The following is a 12,476-nucleotide window of genomic DNA, read 5'->3' on the forward strand; positions in this document are numbered from 1 at the left end:
GGAGAAGGACCTGCAGTTTGGGATGGTGTAGGATGTGTGGGTTGGATGGAGAAGGATCTGTAGGTCTGGATGGTGTAGGACGTGTGGGTTGGGTGGCGCAGGATGTGTGGGTTGGAATGGAGAGGGACCTGTAGGCTGGAACAACCTTGTTGCTGCAGCTCTGGCTCTGACCAGCTCATTGACGCTGGTCTGGGAGCTCCTGTGCTTTGCTGTGACTTCTCTGGGCCAGGTGACCTCTCTCGCTGTCCCACAGGCCACCACACAGAGGCTGGGTTTGGCTGTGTGTCCCCAAGAGGAAATGTGCCCCCCACCCCAAGACCAAGAGAACTGTCCCAGGGCCCTGCTGGTCTGATCACCTTCTCTCCAGACCGTGGCAGAGTTCCCACTGCCCTCAGGGAGTGTGGGGACCCAGCCATTGTCCAAGGCCTTTGATATTTTCTGTAACTGACAGGAGCTATTTTTGGGCTGGGAAGGTCAAAGTCAGAGCAGGCCCAGGGGAGGAGGGTGGACAACTTCAAAGCCCAGCTCTGAAGTCTCTATGGGCAGGAATCCATGTGGAGACACCCAAAACACCGCTGAGCAACCTCACTTTAAAGGAGGATCCTGAACTCTGTTTTTATGGTGGAAAGATCTTTCCAGAAGAAGGTTTCATAACCCACCCCAGAAGGCCTCAGCCACTTGGCTTGGTCCTTCTCTGCTGTCAACTCATCCCCATCTCCTCACTCCAGGCTGTGCACTGTCCCCTGCCTGCTCTGAGGGTATTTGGGATATCAAGGCCATTAAACTTTCCCAAGGGAAGTCACAGCCTGTCCTGCTGGCTCAACCCTGCCACTCACGATCTCTTGCGTTAATTAATGTTTGCCATTAAGCACACACTTGATAAGTTAACAGAGGGAGGAAAACGTCCCTTGCAGCCATCAACCCCGCAGCTGGGATGTCTGCTCGGCTGAGCTCTCTTTACTCCATCCAAGAAATGATTATTAACAACATAAATTTGCCTGGGACATCAAAAGCCACCCCTCCCTCCTGTTCACTATTGGCACCTGGATGAGTCACACTGGCAATCGGAGATCTCAAAAGGAGCTGGCAAGGCAGGAGGGAAGGGGGAAGGGAAGATGTTGCTTTCCCTATTTTTTTGTGCAAGGGAGATGTCAAAGAGCAGTTTTTTTCTACTGAGGAGTGTCTGTCAGCTGTGAAGTGTTGATGTTTGGGGTGGACGTGCCAGATACATGCTAAAAACCCAGGGATCAGTTTATGAGGGCTGATCTTGGTGGAAATGGAAAGGAAACAAGAAGGAGACTGAGCATCTTCCTTGGGCAGCAAAATTCCACGAATCTGTCCAAGATCTACCAGCAGCAGCAGACCTTTCTGCCTGGAAGATAAGTAAGAAAACAAGTGAGAGGTCCTATTAAAAACTTTGTCACTTTGGTGCTGCTGTGTTGAAGGTTTGGGCTCCAGAACTGCCCATCCTTGTTTCCACAGCTGACACACCCTGTGCCTTTTCTCCCTCCAAAAATGTCCCTGTCCCTTTGGCGTTACCAAAATAAAGTCTCACATTTGCCAGATATATTTGACCCTCCATGAACAGTTACCCAGGCATAGCTTTGGGAAATAGTAATAGCTAGAATTTTTCCCTTGGGAACTTAATTCCTGGGAAAATTAATTCCCCTGACTCTGCTTTAAGCACACGATTACTCTCATCCAACAAAGTCAAGGCAAAGACCACACAGTGCTTCCTGGAGCTCCCCAGATCCCACCCAGAGCATCCAGGACCTACATCTGCCCAGGGAATGCCGGGACATTGTGCCAGGGGGAGCCTCCTGGACCCTGCTCCAGTGGTGAACATTGGGTGGGAAGCACATATGGTCATCAAACAGGATGTGGGAGTGGAGTGAACAAGAGCTGGATTATCTGGAAGGAATGAATTTTATTAGAATGGATTAATAGAAGCTCAGAATCATGGAATGGTTTAGGTTGGAAGGGATCTTAAAGCTCATCTCATTCCAGGGCAAGGACACCTCCCACTATCCCATGTTGCTCCAAGCCCCAGTGTCCGGCCTGGCCTTGGGCACTTCCAGGGATCCAGAGGCAGCCACAGCTGCTCTGGGCACCCTGTGCCAGGGCCTGCCCACCCTGCCAGGGAACAATTCCTTCCCAATATCCCATCTAACTTTACCATCCCTCAGTATGAAGCTTTTCCCCCTTGTCCTGTCTCTCCCTGGCTATGTCTAAAGTCCCTCTCCAGCTTTCTTTGGAACACCTTCGGATGCTTATCTCAGTTTTCAGCTGTCTTTCTCTCGTCACATCCATAAATCTGTGAGCTCAGCCTTGTCTGAAGGCAAGGCCTCTTCCAAAACCCCTCTGAAATGCCTGGTGAGCAAGAGGATGAGGAAAGTGAAATTCTCTCCAGCCTCAGGAAAAGCAGGGCTGAGCTTGGCCTGGTTCTCACCGAGCTCTTTCCTGCTGCTCAGGCGTCACTACAACAGGATTTTTGCCTTGGTCTGGACACAGACATGAAGCCTTCCCTGAAAAACCTCTCCTGAGAGGTGTAAATTGGGAATTGGGTGGTGGATTAATGATTTGCCTCGACGATTTTAGAGGGCTTTTCCAACTGCAACAATTCCATGATTCTCTGGATGGCCCAGGCTGCAGCATGGTTGGACCTCCAGGGACAAATTCACCTTTCATGGGCATCCTGGCTTTGTCCTGGCTTTGAAGCAAGAAAACAAAGAGCTTTTGGGCTGTTGAAAAAAAAAAAAAAAATCTGATAAGGATAACTCTTATTAGAAACATGGAAAACTACTCGGCACAAAAGTGGTGAAATGGGGTTGCCCACCCCATATCTCATCTTTCTGATGGCACTGTAATCCCATGGGATAACTCACATTCCTCAGTGATTTGCTGAGCTGTGGAGTGGATTTGTTTCCTGAAGGATTCACATGCTTGGCAAGGGAGGTTTAGGAGCAGTTTCTTCCTTTATTGCATTTTTTCGCTTATTGTTCTTTAGCTCGCTAATAAATAAGTGCATTCCAGGGGTTTGAGATCATGTAAGGGAGAAGGAATGAAGGTAGGAAATGAAAACACAAAGGGGAGCAGAGCCACAGGCAGAGGCTTTGCTCCCTGGCTTATTTTGTGGCCGATTTCCCAAATTCCAGGCTCTTTCGGGATTATCTGTATCGTGACTCAAGCAAACATCTTTCCAGTGTGTGGGTCTTGAGCAGGTAAAATATCTCAATGTCACAGCATGCAAAGGTAAAAAATAGGTGTGAATAAAACATTTTTTTCTGTTATAAAAATAATAAACTTTTCAAATATTGAATAATAAGTAATGGAATTTCTTAGGAGACATCAGCGCTCCATTTCTGGCTTTAGTAAGAAGGGGTGGAGAGCTGTCAGCAGTTCTCAATTCCAGCATCTCTGATGTACAAACCTGGGTTTGGTTGTAACAAAAAAAAAAAAAGATAAAAAAAGGGAAACTTTTAGAAATCGAGGTTTTGAAATCCTAACAGGCTGCGGAATGGAGGGCAGGTGTATTCGAATTAAAATTTAAAAGTATTCTACGGCTTTTATCCATGGAAAAGTCCTTTACCAACGTGAGGAGAAGTGAACCATCACCTTCTTAGAGGTCGGAGATTAAGCTCTAAATGAGTTTTTAAAACAAGGTAAACTCCCTTGCTCCAGGGCACGAACCAGTGAAGACCTGGAAGAAACCTCAGCCAAGCACAGTCATTCCCTGCCTGCTTCCAAGATCCTTATCCCTCTTTTGCAGGCTGGCCATGCCAACAGAGCTCCAGGGATTGAAGAGGTATCAAACTACGGATTGTTGTGTGTCTGTTTCTAAAGATTCCTCGGAAAGGCTGATGGAAAAGCACACCTCACTGAGTTTTTTGTCTGCTGCTCCTCTCATGTATCAGCTGATGAGCTGCCACAGCCCCAGAACAGGGCCAGGCAGTTTTATTTCAGTTAAATGGGACGTGAGAGAGGTGTTCTGGCACCTCCAAACCAACAGCAAGCTATTGATCGCTGAAGGAAATCAGCTAAGTTTGGGCTTGGAATTGGCAGTACATTCAAATCTCTAATAACAGCAGGGTTATTCCTAAACTGAAAAGGAGGTGAAGGCTTAATTACGTGGCTGAATCCAGGGCTGCCAGCGTGGAGAACTCTGGTGTTGAATGTCAGCACGGAGGCAGATTCCTACGGCCGGTTACAAATCACTGGGATTTATAATCACTTTATAGTCAAGGAATGCTGACAGCTTTAAATATAGTGCTGTGCCTGTGATAAATTGCTGGCATTTTTTTCTTGTTAGCCTTTTGTAACTAAATTTAAGGTATCCATTTCAGCGTGATCCAATTATGGAAACGTAATCGGGAACGGCTCCCTGTGCAAGAGGCCACATCTATTTTTGCCTGCAAAGCTTAAGTCTGCATTTCTGAGCTCATGATTTATGGCAGGCTTTAAATTAATAATGAGGCATCCATCCACAGGCAAATATTTGTATTTGGAGAGCCATTCAGGCCCCAGCCAAGGCTTCCCGAGCAGCCAAGGATCAGTTACAACAATGCCCACACAGATCCTATTTCAAACATCACCTGGCCTTGCACAATTAGCATCAACTCCTCCTTGCTAATGAGAGCCTGAAATTAATGGCATGTCAGCTGAAACTATTGAACCCCCAAAGATTCATTCCTGAGACCAAGAAAAAGGCCGTATTTCAGCTAAATTTCTGTCGGGCCGCACCCTCGCCTCCATTGCTGATGGATAAATTTCCATAAATATTTCCAGGGACACAATGCAGGTGTCCTGCAGACGCTGTGGGATCAAGCAGGCAGCTGAGCAGGCACAGATGTGACCACACAGAGAGACCCCAGGGGGGTGCAAAGCTGAGAGGGAAGGGATAAACCTTCCCCAGGCTGTTTCCTGGCAAGGACATGAGTTTGGGGATGTTTTGAGCTGTCACTTCTTCTGCATTAATCTATGGAAAATACACTGATTTCATCTAGAAAGTGCCTGGAGACCTGCTGGTGGCAGAAGCCCAGAGCCAAATGCTGTTACCATGGTCAGAGTTCAAGAAACCTCCTGTAATTAGTCCTGACTAGAGCAGCTTGTCCTGGAGACAAGGATTTATTTATTTTTAAACAGCTGGGGCCGTTGCAGCCTCAGGTTACCTGTGGAAATTGCAGCTCAGTTTTCTTTCTCTCGAGTCACCATAGAACAGTTTGGCTTGGAAGGGACCTTTAAAGGAGTTGGACGAGGCCATGAGGAGTCACAGCAATATCCATGGATAACCTTTCCTGGTTGGCTTTGTGAGTAGAGGGTTGTGTTGCCTGCTTGGTGATCAGATATTGGGGAAAAATTTCATTGTGGAAAGAGTTGTCAATCCCTGGCATGGGCTGCCTGGGGTGGTGGTGGGGTCAAGATCCCTGGAGGGATTTAAAACATGTGTGGATGTGGCACCTGGGGACATGGGTTAGTGATGGCCTTGGCAGTGCTGGGGGAGTGGTTGGACTCGATCTCAGAGGGTTCTTCCAACTGAGATGTCTGGAACTGTCTGAGCTGGGCTGCCTCTATGGCTGAGAGCAGGACAAGAGGCCTGAAAACTCTCCCTGATCCATCTGTCCCAAAGGAGACACAGGACAAGTGCTTGCTGAATGTTTCACCATGGTCAGGGGCAGCATGGGGAGCAGGATCTGGGTGTCCCACACTGATCCCTGTGCCATCCTTCTTCTCAAAAAGTCCATTTACTCCATGGCTTGGCTCAGCCTCCACCTGGAGTAAAGCTCCTGGTGCTCACCTTGAGCAGCAGCACCACTGCTGGTGGACATTTTTATCAGTAATTAATTTAATGATACTTTGAATCACATCTGTGTGTTTCTCTCTTGTTGGGACGATGGAAGAGTTCATTCACTTTATTCCTGATTTTTCTCTGGGAATGACCAGCTTCCTTTAAGACACTTTTCCATGCATGCATGGCAGGAGGTTCTTTGGGAAAAATGATGTCATCCATAGAGGTTCTGCCTTGTTTGCCTGGCAGCCCAGTGGGAATATGAGCACCACACAGCCCCAGCTGAGCCTCTCCAGGCTCTCCAGGCTGCAGCAGAGATTAATTAAGTGGTGAGTAAACACCTCTGCCCAGCCTGGCAGCCAGAGCGGAAAGCTGAGCTTAGCAGGGAAGGACAGTGAGGCTGTGAGTGATTGGGATCATATGGAATCACAGAATCCCAGAGTGGGTTGGGTTGGGAGGGACCACAAAGCTCATCTGGTTCCACTCCTGCCATGGGCAGGGACACCTTCCACTGTCCCAGGTTGCTCCAAGCCCTGTCCAACCTGGTCTATATTGGATATTATGGAAAATTTATTCTCTGAAAGGGTGGTCAAGCACTTGACCAGGCCTCCCAGGGTGGTGGTGGTGGAGTCTCCATCCCTGGAGGGATTTAAAAGCCACGTGGATGTGGCACTTGGGGACATGGTTGGTGGTGGCCTTGGCAGTTCTGGGGGAATAGTTGGACTCTGACCTTGGAGAGCTTCTCCAGCCTTCATGATTCTGTGATTCAGTGATTAAAGGTCCCTTGCTCTGCCCTGAACTCATGACCCCCAGCACCCATCAGGGTGAGACAACAGTGCTGAAAGCCCCTGGCCTGGGTTGGAAGCTCCATGAGGAAGAGATTTCCAGCAGATCCCAGCCTGGCTGTGGCTGTGTACCATTCTCCGTGCAGGAGCACATCCTTGAGGCAAATGGAAACGCAGCCCTGCCCTCCAGTGCTCATCTCCTACACCTTACATCACTCAAAGCCTGCTCTGAGGTGTGCTGCACCTGGGAAAACTCAGGAGAGCACCGTGTTCCCAGAGATCCTGGAGCCAGGCCCTCTGGAGAGTGCTGCATTTTCCTCTCCCTGTGTTTCACCCAGGGAAGGGTAAGAGCCACTTCAGCCCGGCAGGGATTTTATCCAGAGTCTGGGAAAGACTTCCCTGCTCCAAGAAATGCAGCTGGGTGGTGTGGAGAGACCCATTTGCCCAGACCTCCATTCCTGTCTGCAAAGCAGGGGCAGTGCTGCCCTGGGCTGTCCCCAGCTGACCCCAATCCATTGGATATAATTCATTAATCACTCCTCACTGCTTATTAACATCATTAATGCAGCAGAGTCCGCCAGTCTTCACCACTTCACCCTCCATCTGTTCACGGATTGCTCCCTGGTTTTCACACTGCCTCATTCCCATGGCGCTGAACCGAATGTTCTTCCCTCCCTTCCTTTCTCAGCCTGTCTGCTGACAGCCCCAAACAGCCAGGCTGGTCTGCAGCAAGGTCAAAATTGTCTGACAGACTTGAAAAGATGGGTGAGCCTTTGCTACAAGACAGCCTGGCACTGCTGGGGGGGACGGATGACAGCAGCAATTTTTTTCTTTCACATAGAAAACTGAAATATAGGAGTTTTTCCTAATTTTTTTTTTTTTTTTATCATTCCTGAGGTGCTCCTGAGGTGATGTTTTCCCTCCCCAGCTTGTTTTAGGGTTCAACCAGAAGCTCACTTGGTGGCCCTGCCCCGATTTCTGATGGGTCCATCCCCAGTGAAAAGTCATGTCAAACCAAGTGTGATGCTTTTCCTTCCCCTTAAGGATGATCTGAGGGCTTCTCGCCTTTGCCCAGAGCCTAAACTCAGCAGCACTGAAAGAACGTGCTCAGAACAAGCTGCAAACTCTGCAGGGCCAATATTAAAGAGAAAAAAACCAAAGACACCTGAAGGCAGGAGAGATCCCAGAGCTCCCTGACTCTGGGGCACGGGCAGTGGCTTGGAGCTGCAGTGCTGAGCCCCGCTGTGATTTTCAAATAGCTCATTTATTCTGTCCTCACTGACTGCTCCGCTCTGCAATTATTTGTCCTTGGTTTTGCCAGCTCGGGACATGCAGCCTTTGCTTTTCCCCTCTCACAAATCTTGCTGTGAAGGGGCAGAACGAACCCTGGCAGCAGGGATGGCTGTTGAGAGAAATCCAAGGCTTCAGGGGGAATTTACAGAGCCCTGCTTGCTTTTCAAATGGTCTTTTTCCTGACCCTTTGTGGCTCCTGGTCGGACAAACCACCCCATAAAACCCAGGCACCGGTCCAAGGCAGTCTGCAGCACAGACCCAGACTGGGCTTAATTTTCAACATGCAAAGCCAGGAAGCAGGAAAAATCATGGAACCCTTTCCTTTGGGGAGGAGATTTCCCACAAACACGGCTCAGGCTCCTGCTGGAGCCCCAGTGAAGCCCCTCTAAGAGCATCCCAGGGCACCTGCAGCACAGCCAAGCAGGTTTGCAAGGACTGGGGAAGAGCAGGGATCTGTCAGCATTGGGTCTTCCCAGCTCAGGGATGCAAATCCTTCCCCACTGCATGCTCAGAGCGTTGAATTTGACCCAGGGAGCATTTATGAGACAGCCCCAGGGCTCTGTGGTGAGATGATGCATGAATGCTGATAACCCAGGCCAGTTCCATGGAATGGGGCCAAAGGAGCCCTTCCAGGGGCTGCAGGAGAAGCTTAACCTTGAATATGGGCTGAGACAATGGCACGAGAGCTCACAATGCCCCCTCCTCATGATAAAATCAGCTTTTCCCAATCAACAGCAGCTTCAAGGAAGAAGAAACCCCACAGAACAATTTCTACCCCAAGATCCCCCAAATTTCAGTGATTTCAGCATCAAGAAAGATTTGGGTGACATCTAGTTTTGGAATAACATCTGCCCCTGGGGACCAAACCCTTTCAAACTACTACAAGAAACTGCAGTATTTCAACAAATCTAACCCTGAAAAAATCCCAGCTTCCTTGGCATCTGGACAGTTGGGGGTGGGGGGGAACCCCAGCAGATGGAGAAAGCAAGCAATCAGGGCAGAGTTTATTTTAATAAACTCTTGTGACTGCAATAATCTCAGCTCTGATTAGCACTGGAGATTAAAAAATGTAAATATTTACCAGAACATCTTCAATATCCTCGTGGAGTCAAAAGGGCAGTTTCTGCGTGCGGCATGTCAGAACCACTTGCTCTGGCAAACTCTCTCAGACAACTGCAGAATTATGCAAAGAGCTTCAGCATAATTAATTATATTCATTACAAAGCCAAAATATTGGAGTTTTATTTGCTTTCTGTTCCAGCTCTGAGTTCTCTCTGCTTTCTGCCTCTCGTGTGAGACTTGGAAGTCTCCTTTAACAAAAGCTGTGATTCCCACTTGGCTCAAGGAGCTGCATTTAATGAAAACTAACGAGTTGCATGATGCCTGCAGTAAATTTGGGCTGTCAGACCTCCTCTAAGTCCCTTCAGGAGGGATGTCTTTCCTTCTCCTTCATTTCAGCAGCCCAGAGAAGCTGTGGCTGCCCCATCCCTGGAAGTGTCCAAGGTCAGGTTGGATGGGGCTTGGAGCAACCTGGGCTAATGGAAGGTGTCCCTGGGCAGGGGGGTGGAATGAGATGGGCTTTAAGGTCCTCTCCCATCCAGGCCATTCCATAATTCCATGATTTTGTAAGGCTAGGATGTGGTGTGGCTCACTCTGCAGTGGGGAAACATCTCTGCCCCGGGTTGCTGGTGACACTGGTTCCCAGTAAGCTCTGGATGGAGCCCATCAAAAGCAAACCAGAGGTCTGGCTCCTTCCCCAGCTTGCCAGGCACCTTGTTGGAAGAGGCTTAGTCTTAATTAACAGAGGTGCTGTGAATGGGCTGGGGCCTGTCCTGCCCTCAGTGATAGGATTACATCCCAATTAACCCACCCTGGGCATGGAGCCCTGCTGTGCGTGTTTGGGGCACGCTGGGAATTTGAGGTGAGGCACAGGGAGCAGAGTCACATTCCCATCCTCTGCTGTCTTCCCACCTTTCTGCCATGATCCCACCTTTCTCCTGCTGTCTTCCCACCTTTCTGCTGTGATCCCACCTCTCTCTCAGGGCACAATTCCCAGTTTTGGTACTGAGCAAGAGCAGGAGGCAAAGACGCCACAGGTGCCACCTGCCCTTTGTTCCAGGTCTCCAAACCCACCTTCCAGGGCCATTCACACCTGCCCAGGATGGAGGGCTTGGAGCTGCTGCTTTTGCTGCTGGGGTTGGATCCCTCTGGATCTTGGATCCAGCCTGGGCATGCAGCACACATAGAGATAACGAGGCAAAAAGCAGCATCCTTCTGCCCTTAAACCTGAATTTTCTCTTCCTTGTCCCCCTTGTGCCCCCATGTCTCAGTCTACAACACCAGGTTTAAAATCTCGATGGGATTGGGTCTGTTGCTGATGCAGAGACTAAGGAGGAATGGAAGCTGTGCACTGAGGGAGACACAGAACAATAAATCCAAAGAGGCTTTTTATTGCTTAAAAAACTCCAACAGATGCCATCGGCTAGGGTGAGGGGAAGGAGGGAAACTTCCCTCCCTCTCAGAGGGTGAGAAATGCCAGCAAGGGCCTTTCCTGGACACAGGGTCAATCCAACCTTGTAATTGGGGTTGTTAAATCACGCAGTGAACAAAGATGTGGTGATGACTTTGCACAGGAGATGCCTCTTTGCTTTCCCTGCCTCCAATGAATGCTTTTTGAGGCAGCAAAGGTGCTTGGAGGGGGGTCAGCAAGATGCAGATCTCATGCCATGGCTTTGCTTTTACTGAGTGAGAGTAAAAATCGAGTCAGACAGACAGGGTGTAATTCTTAATAAGTGGTAAAAGCCACCAGCTTGCTGGGTTTGAGGCAGAAGCTGAGGGGCAGCCTGCAGATCTTCCTGCTGAAGATCTCACCACCTGAAAAGAACAGGGCTGGCAGAGTTTAAAAGAAAGAGGAGGAATCACTACCTCTTCCTGACATCCTTAACACATCCAAAAAGATCCTTGGAAATACAATTTTTTTTCAGGTTACATAAAAATCTGGTTTGAGTTGAGCTCGTTTCAAGGCAAGCGGAACAAGAAGAGGCCAAGCATGATGAGTTCACACAGTCACTGCTAAAAATGGGGGGTTATAGCTGTCAGAAACTGTGGAGCAAGAAGCCAAGCAGGATTTTTTGACCTGCTCTGTCCCTGGATCCCTTCCCACTCCAAGCCTCGGGCTGAGCCTCACAGCAAGCCAACCATTTGATTTGGACGCCGTGCTGGGGCCAGGCCCTCCTTTTAAGTAGTGCTGAGCTGCTAAAAAAGAAAATACACAGCTCCACAAAAGAAAAGGAGCAGCTGCTCTTGAACAGCAGTCAAGAAGGACAATGAGTCTCCTCACGCCGGGAGGAATCGGCTTTTCCTTCCCACCCAGCCAGCGAAGGAAGGGACAGGCCCACCACAGGCGCTCAGAGTAAACAGAGGTGAGCTGCGAAGCTGTCTCTGGAGCCCTCGAACAATGGGGCCTAGAGGGAAATGGAAAAGCAAATATTAATGTTTTGCCATTGCCATGGACCCGGAGAAAAGAAAATGCCTTCAGGTTGGACACCACCTTGATGACTTCCTCCTCCTCCTCCCCTCAGGCTCTAAAATGTCACCTCAGGAGCTGTGATTTCTTTGGATGGAGCAAGGGAGAGCTGAGGGCACCCTGCTGCCTGCTGTTCCCATGTCAGAGGGAAGGATGGCTTCATTATAAACTCATTTCTGTGCCCCCCTCTCCAAAGCCAGGCTCCTCCTTGTGAAGTAAAAATCAGAAGCACATGAGGGCCCCTTTGACCAGCAATGAATCCCAGCAGCTCGGTGAGAGCAGGACAAGGAAACACAGGCACCCAACTCCTCTTAAACCTGGCAGAAAGCGTGAGCAAAATCTCAGGGAACAAAAAAATGGGAATGTTTCCCCAGGGAAAGGCAGAGATGAGAGCCTGGCTTGTTATTTTCTTTCTTTATCTCTCCACTGGGGACAGGCTGGGAGAGCTGGGGGTGCTCACCTGGAGAGGAGAAGGCTCCAGGGAGAGCTCAGAGCCCCTTCCAGGGCCTGAAGGGGCTCCAGGAGAGCTGGAGAGGGACTGGGGACAAGGGATGGAGGGACAGGACACAGGGAATGGCTCCCAGTGCCAGAGGGCAGGGCTGGATGGGATATTGGGAAGGAATTGTTCCCTGGCAGGGTGGGCAGGCCCTGGCACAGGGTGCCCAGAGCAGCTGGGGCTGCCCCTAGATCCCTGGAAGTGCCCAAGGCCAGGCTGGACATTGGGGCTGGGAGCAGTCTGGGACAGTGGGAGGTGTCACTGGAATGGCAGGGGTGGCACTGGATGGGCTTTAAGGTCCCTTCCAATCCAAACCATTCCGTGATTCCACGAGGAAAATGCCTCTCCTGACTTCCCCAACAGCCCCTGGCAGGATCTCTCGGCCAGGCAGGTGACCAGAAATTGCAGTGGAAATTCAGACCAGGCTCCTCGGGCCCCTCAGGGCTCAGTGCTGGGGGAGGAAGGCTCTGGCTCCTTCTGTGCCTGCCCAGAGCTGTGCAGCACAGCTCAGCTCTCATCCTGGCCTAATTGCTCCAGAGGCAAACGAGAGCAAGGAGGAGAGCAGAGAGCCCTTGTGCTCGGCCATTTGAT

General features: G+C 49.9%; 1 protein-coding gene across 1 annotated transcript in view; it reads right to left on the reverse strand.

Annotated features, from left to right (window-relative positions):
* TRPM8 (transient receptor potential cation channel subfamily M member 8) overlaps positions 1-12,476 on the reverse strand; it is a 688,444-nt gene that overhangs the window by 420,818 nt on the left and 255,150 nt on the right. The gene's annotated exons all lie outside the window — the stretch shown is intronic.

This window comes from Parus major, chromosome 7, assembly GCF_001522545.3.
Source record: "Parus major isolate Abel chromosome 7, Parus_major1.1, whole genome shotgun sequence".
Taxonomy (NCBI): Eukaryota; Metazoa; Chordata; class Aves; order Passeriformes; family Paridae; genus Parus; species Parus major.